Genomic DNA, 8,328 nt, shown 5'->3' with positions numbered 1-8,328 from the left:
AATTTAAGTCATTTGCACTGAAAACCATCCCCTCTGTAGCTTTCATGTCATATGCTGGTATAATATTATTTGCGAAAAATGTTTTCAGTTTCAGTCTTTTCCTCACATAAGGATTTCATGTTTTTTTTTATTTTTTTATAAGACTTGTAACATGGCACAGAAGTCATTTGAATCACTTTAATGAATCTTTATAAGGGCAGTTTTTGTCTTTAATTGGGGAAAAACAGCCAGGATATTTGTCAGAACATAAAGGTGAGAAATTAATAGCATTCTCTTTGTTTAGTCTCTTTTATTTGGTGAACTATCCCTTTAAAGTTGCATGTGGAGTAAATGTTTCGGGCATCTTTAGGTGTTCCATTTGTCCTCTGTGGGCAGGGCATAAGCACATTTGAAGCAGTTACCTGGTTTTTGGCTGAAAGCATCAAACCCCCTGTGTCCCTTTGCTTTTCTCTAATTTTTATTCATCTCCATCACATTCGACCTTGTTCCTCCCCACTCCCCCTCTACATGTCTGTCTTATGTAGCAGTGGGAGACTGATGAGTCCACCTGGACTCCCTGGTGTGTGAGATGTCCCTGTGAGAGTGAAACACACCATCCTCCTAGTCTCGCTAAGTGTGTGTTTGTAATCAGAGGCACAATCCACGCTGCTGCGCTCACAGATGGTCACACTACAGGAACAACATTCTGTTCTGTCTCCAATGGTGAGAAAGAGAAGGAAAAAGGCACATTTGTGGTGTTTTCTTTTTCTTGTAAGAGAAACAACCACACTGTCTAGGATGCCTACAGTGTGGTAAACAAGCCTCATCGTTATTATCATGACAGGTTTAAATTTACAGTATTAAAAGGGGTCTTTTTTGGTGGATATAGGGTTCTCAAGTTCACACAGGTGTTCTAGGAGAATAACCTCAAGTGTCGTTCTTCACAATTAACCCACTTTAAATACCCTGTTAGATTTACAGTACAAAAAATAAATAAAAATAAAAATATGGCAGCTGTGGTTACTGAAAAAAATACAATGATAACTTGTCCAGTATTACTGGAATGCACAAAAACACCAATAAATGTGACACAAAACACCCTAATGTATATTACTGATTAAAGAAAGAAAGTATAAAATATATGTACAACTATATATGTATATATATTACAACCAGTAATTAATACAAGCTATAACCAGATATTATACAATTTATTAATATATTATTATTTATAATAATATATAAATTATATATTTTTTTCTACAAAATTTTCTACAAATACAGTTTTTCCATTGTATGTGATAAGGTAACTTATAGTTAACCAATCAACAGATTTGTACTATAGCATTTTATATAGTTGTACAGACACATTCTTCTAACATTTGGCAACCAGTAATCATCCAAAATACTTTTCTTAGCAAACTTATATCTTTGTGAACCCTTGTTTTGTTTAATGTGTTTATACTATATTTTTTCAAAATAAATTCCATTTAAATTTATTTGATAATGTAAGTACATTATACTTAAAGTGTGGCTTAAGTGTCCAAATGCGTTTTTGTGCCACTCTGTGAACTTAAGGTTTAACTTGTGTCTGTATTTCCACAGTTGGAGGGTCTTGATTGGTTGCAGATCATTACATCAGCAGTGACATTATGAGCTGCCAGTGGTCATTGAGTGACCTCAGAAACATCCAAAATAGGCATAGCTTATGCCACTTTTTTTTGTTGTTGTTTTTCAGTTTAAAAATACTGTCCAATATCCAATACGGCCAATATCAGCTATTTGATTAAACGTGAACATTAATGATCTGATAAGTTTTATATAATGTAATAATGATAGGTAATGTTCCACTTTCGTCACAGATGAATTCCAGTTTTTTATATTAGGGGTCTTTGGGTCTATAAAATTTCCAAACCATGCTTTACTAGCAGTCCATTCCTATTCCACTCCTTTGACCTTATAATCATTTTTTTAAGAATTGGATTTTCTTAATCTAATTATATAGCAGTCATTTGGTTTTTAATAAGCCTTATATCTAAGTGACATTGGCTGGCATTCACTGAGACACGGCTCTGTATCTCTGTCTCTCCTTTCAGCCTCATTCTCTTTGTCAGACACACAGCATTAACCTGCAGTGTATTATAAGTAGGTCAAGCTTGAGGTCAAGTAATGTTGAATTTTGCTATCAAATCATGCAGTGCTGTTCACCTGGATAGAAGCATGACGGCATTTTTTGCCAATGATGAAACTGAATTTTATATTGAATGATTTAAATTAAATATGATTCCTCATTTCTATGCCTGAGAGAACATTATGTCCCGTGCATGCCCTTGTGTGTCATTGAGCCTGTATCAAAAACAGTGAGCTGCCTTCCGTTTATGGCGTGATAGATGTCTGAGCTGTGTCATGTTATTTTATAAATTTATTCAGTACTTACTAGTATCATTATCAGGACTGTGTCCCTAATATTCAGAATTTTGGTCAATCATAATGTTTTTTTTATTGACCAATTCTTACATTTCATCCAAAAATTAGATGAAGTAAATGTGTCAGTCTTATTCAAGTTGGCATTTCCTATTGTATTTTTGCTTTCATTTTCTACATTTCTATTATTTATTTATATTGTTGGTTTAAGGCACCTAGAAGTGCTGGCAGAATAAGATTGGATTATATTAGGTTAGATTAGATTATATTTGAATATTGTTGCATTTAATTAAATCATGCTTTATGTTTAGTTAATTTTCTGTAATGTTTATAATACAATTTTAGTATTATATTTTAAATATATAATTAATAAAATAATAGCCCTCTAGTGTTGCATATAATTAATTGTGCCATATTATTAAATTTGCATTATTTCACAGAATGTTTGTATGTTAGTTTTTTCTTTTTTTCTTTTTGTGCTTAAGGAAATACACCCCAGGTGAATAAGTTAAAAACATTAAATAAATGGTTTTAACCACACTGTACATTTCCAGAACAGAAAACTGAACATTAGACAAAGTCAGGTTCTTGTTTCATTTTGTTCATTTTGGGAAATATCTTCTTATCACCCCATAAATCAGAAAATACTTTCAGTAAATTAATAAAAATAAAATGTATAAAAAAAGTAAAATAAAATAAAAAAATCAGGCAAATGATACAGGCATGGACCCCTCAGTAAAAACCTTTAGTTTAGTGTATGTGCTGCTGCCTTTAAAAATGTCTATTGTAATCTAAATCTACAGGTGCAAATAGATTTTTACAGTGTGGCTAGATTTTTGTCAAGTCCTTTTTATTTTTTTCCCCAGTGTCCCACGTATGATTTGCATAGTCTTTCTTTTGTTGCATGTATGCGATGAATGACTCAGTGAACCGGAATCATAGCCAGTCATTAAGTATAAACACGAGCGCTGTGAGAGCGCGCCTCTGAAAAAACACAACAGTCACTCTCTACTAAGTGCATTCAGAAATACCTCAACAATCTCACACTCCCATGCTTCCTGAACATTTTAAATGTGCTCTATGTTGCCCGGGCAAACTCATTCTGAAGGTCTGGCTTATTAGCTGGAAAGAGCTCACTTTTCATTTTTACTCTTAAATCACCTTCCATATTACTATATGCATAATAAATGAATAAATTCATGTTAATAAGGTTGTAATGTTTGGGAGCAGTTGGTCTTATGAACTGGCTTATGTGTCTGTGTCCCAGCAAACACATACTTTAAGACATGCGCAAATGCTAAAATGCTATCCCAGTGGTATTCAGACTTTTTTTAAGAGCAAACCTATTTTTATTTATTTTTTTCCTTTTTAAATCGATGCGATCATATATGCAACCATTTACATGCATCAAGTAAAGCATATATATATATATATATGGCAGGTGGAGTGAATGTTAATGAGCGTCAACTGCGCCACACATCAATCTCCAGTCCGACGGAGGATCTCCGACTCTGGCATCTTAAGCCTTCACCCACTTCTATTTTGACATATATTTTGTCCAGTCTGTTATTATGATTATCGTTATGTCAATCATTGTGATTTCGAGAGGGAATCCCATATTTATATCGGGATGTCACTCAAGAAGCTTCACGTGAACTGTCATTTATGAAGTAAAAAAAGTTCTGAATGGATTATTTGTTGCCAAGAAAGTGTGTAAAGAGCACTGTATAATCACTGAGAAGTAGTCACTCATTTCAGTTTATCACAATCTCAGAAAATTCCGTAATCACCGCACAATTAATCTCTTATTTACATTGCATCTACATTTTGTTCGTTATAATGAAAGGATTCCAGAGCTTGCAAAACTTGGTAATGAACAAATCTCTGGCGTTTTAAGTGGTGAGTGGATTCTGACTAACTGAAACACCTCTGATTGGCCGTTGCATTCTAGAAATCAGCAGTGATTGGCTACAATCTTCAACGCTGCAAAAACACGTTGTAAATAGAAACCTATGTTGCTCTCCAGAGGTCAAACTACGAATATACATTGGAATCTGCTGTGAGGCGGCTGATGCTTACTTTCTTTTTGTTGTAATATTATGTTTATTTAGTTATTAAAGTTATGCTTGCCGGTGCCTGCTTTTTTTCTTCTCTAAGTCTTGAACTTTGTTACATGCATATACATTTTCCTTAAATCATCCGGGCTGCTCCTTTTTGACGTTTAGCGACCCACCCGAGGGTCATGACCCAGGGTTTGAAAACCACTGTGCAAGGCTATCCTGAAATGTAAAACCATCATAAAGCAGTTATGCATTTTTAGTACACTTAATAGAAAACACTCAATAGTTTATCTCGTACAGTACTTGTGGTAGCTAGGACATAGTTGCCAACTGCAGTCAGGCTCACTGAGTTAATGTAATAGCCACTCATCTCTCGTTCTACTTTCCAAACAGCCTGTGCATCTGGGAGCTGCTCTATATATTATTATTGGGCTCCATGCTTTATTATTGTGAACACCCCAGTGGGCCAATGGCAGGACCAACCGATGTCCTCATGTCTGCCACAAACTGCCCACAGTTTATTTAATTTCCATCACATTCTGGTTTATAATGTATATTCTGTATGATGCATTTATTTTTCTTTGGTGTGGTTGTCTATGTACACATTCACTCATACGTAGATCATGGATGTGGTGTGTGTACTGGACTATTCTGTCAATGCATCTTGTTCCTTATTTCTGGCAATCAGAATAATTGACATTTATATATATATATATATACAGTACAGACCAAAAGTTTGGACACACCTTCTCATTCAAAGAGTTTTCTTTATTTTCATGACTATGAAAATTGTAGATTCACACTGAAGGCATCAAAACTATGAATTAACACATGTGGAATTATATATGGAATTATATCAATAACAAAAAAGTTTGAAACAACTGCAAATATGTCATATTCTAGGTTCTTCAAAGTAGCCACCTTTTGCTTTGATTACTGCTTTGCACTCTCTTGGCATTCTCTTGATGAGCTTCAAGAGGTAGTCACCTGAAATGGTCTTCCAACAGTCTTGAAGGAGTTCCCCGAGAGATGCTTAGCACTTGTTGGCCCTTTTGCCTTCAGTCTGCGGTCCAGCTCACCCCTAAACCATCTCGATTGGGTTCAGGTCCGGTGACTGTGGAGGCCAGGTCATCTGGCGCAGCACCCCATCACTCTCCTTCTTGGTCAAATAGCCCTTGATGCCTTCAGTGTGACTCTACAATTTTCATAGTCATGAAAATAAAGAAAACTCTTTGAATGAGAAGGTGTGTCCAAACTTTTGGTCTGTACTATATATATATATATATATATATATATATATATATATATATATATATATATATATATATATATATATATGTGTGTGTATGTATGTATATGTAAATATGAAACAACATACTTATTCTGGCATGTACTTATTTAAATATATAAAAGAAAAAGTTTTCATACTAAAATGTTTTATTTTAAATGATTAAAAACTTCTTGCTGACAAATTGGTAAAACCTAGTGGTATGAAGTAGGCTATAATGGTTGAAAATTGGTAAAGATTTAAAATGAAAATGAAATAGTTTTTTGGGGCTGCACTGTGATCCTTAAGTCTTTTAACATCTAATCTAATGATTTTTCTAAATGGCTAACAATATGTTTTGGTATATAAATTATTGTTATGCTGAATAATTTTTTTCTGTTAATCATTGTAAAAATGTATGATTATTTAATTATATTTTGTTTCAATAAAAAAAAATAAAATAAACAGGATGCATTCTAGTGTATGGATAGTTTGAATGTTCTGATGCTTGAAACACCCTTTTTTTTCTTTGTCCCATAAATAAAATTGTGTTTTAAATTATGTGATTATAAATATGTTATAATTATATATAACAGTAACACTATAGTGTATATATATATATATATATATATATATATATATATTCACTCCTTAATATATGGTATATACTTTTTTATATACTTACTGAATAAGAATATAGGGCATTTATGACTCACTAGGCATGTAAAAAGCTTTCCACACGAACTCTGCATATGATGTGTGACATTTCAGTGGCAGCGAAACCCTGCCCTGTTTAATTACATTTCATCATCTTTGTAAGCCATGCTGGCAGACCAGCTATCCGTGACTCTGGCTTTCCACAGCTAGCGTTACGTAACACTCTAAAACATCATAGTCAGTGTCATGTTTCTCACAATCACACAATGTTTGTTACACTACACACAAATAAGTTATGACAGCACCATTTGTGTCTCTTAGATGAGTCAAGCTCTGTGATTGCACAAAGCGATTTTCAGCTATTGCAAGAAATTGGATGAAGTAAATGCCCGGGTCTTATTTTGCAGTTGCCTTTTAGTGTTGTATTCAGAGATCTCGGTTCGGTTCATGCAGTTCGACGATGAATGCAGTCAGTCATTGGTGATCAATCCAGAAGGGGGCTTATAAGCGCAGCTGCTTTGTTTACCAAGATAACCATAACCAAGGAAACGATATCGCTGCTGTTCCATAAGCACCACCTACTGTCAGAGAATAAATCTGCATTTTCATTCAGTTCAACTGCTGTTTTTTTCATAGTGTGGGTGTCTTATGTAGCATAATTTCACAAATCTAAAGTCAGCCCTGCTAAAAAAAAAAAAAAAAAAAAAAGCTAAAACCAGCCTAAGCTGGTTGTCCAGCCTGGTCATAGCTGGTCAGCAAGCTGGTCTTAAAGGGGTTTTGGCCACTTCTTTAGCTGGGAGATCAGCTGGCCAACCAGCTAAAACCAGCTTTGCCAGGCTGGGAGACCAGCTAAAATCAGCTACACCCAGCTTAAACCAGCTAAAACCAACCAACCAGATTAGGCTTTTTTCAGCAGCATTCTGTTTTTGCTTTAAATTTTGAAATTATACATTCTCAAATCAAAAACAACTGATCATGTTACGTGTATATGAAAGTGAGGTGACATTCAGCCAAGTATGGTGACCCATACTCAGAATTTGTGCTCTGCATTTAACCCATCCGAAGTGCACACACACAGAGCAGTGGGCAGCCATTTATGCTGCAGCGCCCGGGGAGCAGTTGGGGGTTTGATGCCTTGCTCAAGGGCACCTAAGTCGTGGTATTGAAGGTGGAGAGAGAACTGTACATGCATTCCCCCCACCCACAATTCCTGCCGGCCCGGGACTCGAACTCACAACCTTTCGATTGGGAGTCCGACTCTCTAACCATTAGGCCACGACTTCCCTTGTCGTCGGAAGTCGCACTACTGTCTACTGTCTGTTCAGTTGAATAGTGTACACTGTATCGGACCGTGAGGTATGTACCTAACCATAACAGCTGTGTACCTGTATTCTGTATTTAAAAAAATGTGATGATACCAGCGTTTCCCGCTAACATTTTGAGCACCGTTGAGTGGATTCTTAAACCGCTCTGATTGGCCATTGTGTTCACATGCTCAACAGATATGTCTGTGATTGGCCACAATGATCATCATTTCAAACTCTTCATCAAGCGCTTACACATGTACACATGGGAGAGTTTGAAAGCTGCATCAAAGAATCCACCCAACAGTGCTCGAAATCCTGGTATCATCTCATTTTTTAAATACAGGACACCGGTACACAGCTGAATTTTTTTTTTTTTTTTTTTTTCAGACAGTAGTGCTACATATTTTCTTTTTACATTTCGGTACCCACTAGCAACGCTGTTACTTTTGACAACACTAATATGCAAATATTTTTTTTTATATATAGATATTAAAAATATTTTTATTTTGATATTGTTTTATATTTACATACAAACAACACACTATCTATCTATCTATCTATCTATCTATCTATCTATCTATATATATATATATATATATATATATATATATATATATATGCGTGTGTGTGTTCT

The 8,328-nt window shown here is 35.0% G+C and overlaps 1 long non-coding RNA gene across 1 annotated transcript; it reads left to right on the top strand.

The window, feature by feature from the left end:
• Positions 1–341: 341 nt before the first annotated feature.
• On the top strand, positions 342–2,276 carry LOC132098372 (uncharacterized). Its single transcript, XR_009422890.1, has 2 exons — positions 342–702; positions 1,591–2,276. It is a non-coding gene; the product is annotated as an uncharacterized LOC132098372 (long non-coding RNA).
• The last annotated feature ends 6,052 nt before the right edge of the window (positions 2,277–8,328 follow it).

Source organism: Carassius carassius, chromosome 22, assembly GCF_963082965.1.
Source record: "Carassius carassius chromosome 22, fCarCar2.1, whole genome shotgun sequence".
Classification (NCBI taxonomy): Eukaryota; Metazoa; Chordata; class Actinopteri; order Cypriniformes; family Cyprinidae; genus Carassius; species Carassius carassius.
The sequence above is the reverse complement of the archived record's forward strand: the minus strand, read 5'-3'. Positions and strand labels throughout refer to the sequence as shown.